Below are 936 nucleotides of genomic sequence, written 5' to 3'. Positions count from 1 at the left end.
AGAAATGCTGCCAGAAGTTGTTCTGGGGCCATCTGGGATCCTTCATTTAGGTCATACAGGAAGTAGGAAATAAGACTAATTTAATAGCAATTTTCTTATAAATCAAACTAAATTACTAAAAAGACCTACCTGTCAAAATTAGGTTTTGTCAGACAGCAGTTTCTATTTACTTTATACAAGTCAGCTGGAGAGAATGAGATCATTGTGGACAGGCAGAACAGTCATAAAACTCCCAGAGCAGGGGCAGGAAAAGAAACTTTGACCAAAACCATTCCAGTAACAGAGAATAAGAAATCTGATGTCTTCCCGTAGGGGAATACTTGTGGGACATACTTCTCTGCTCCAGCGGTTTTCCCAAATTGCCACTCTAGGAGTCTCCACTAGGCTTCTGAAATCACAAAAAGTAGGCTTTAGGGTAACTATTGTAAAACAAATACTGACCTCCCCTCCCCTATTGGTCATACACATGACACACTTCAGTCTAATACCACAGGCTTACTTCAGAGGAACATTCTTTACATTATGATGGTTTGTTGACATAGATACAAACACTCACATAGACTCCCAGCTTCAGACAATTTCATAAACACATTTTTCCACTAGTCCCTATTAATCCCAAAGTAAATGTTTAAAATTATTTTCCTTTCAGCCAGTTTTCTTGAATATCAGTTCCCTTTCCATTATATTCTTTTTGAATCCCTAAACTATAAAAAAAGCAAGACTTTAAATTAGTCATTATGATTAATTGTCTGTTTCAACACCTCTCATTTGAGGCTCTGGGAAGCATTTTATAGTTTATTGGGTGATGGGACTGAAATCTTTACAAGATCAACCCTGATCAGCAGGGTTTACAAGATACGCTCTGCAGGATTTAATTCTCAGTTTCTTGTGCCTATATAAATTACATAAAAATGAATGCAATGAAAGCAAAAAATG

The sequence above is a fragment of the Ciconia boyciana genome, chromosome 7, assembly GCF_034638445.1.
Source record: "Ciconia boyciana chromosome 7, ASM3463844v1, whole genome shotgun sequence".
Lineage (NCBI taxonomy): Eukaryota > Metazoa > Chordata > Aves > Ciconiiformes > Ciconiidae > Ciconia > Ciconia boyciana.
This window is presented reverse-complemented; position numbering follows the sequence as displayed.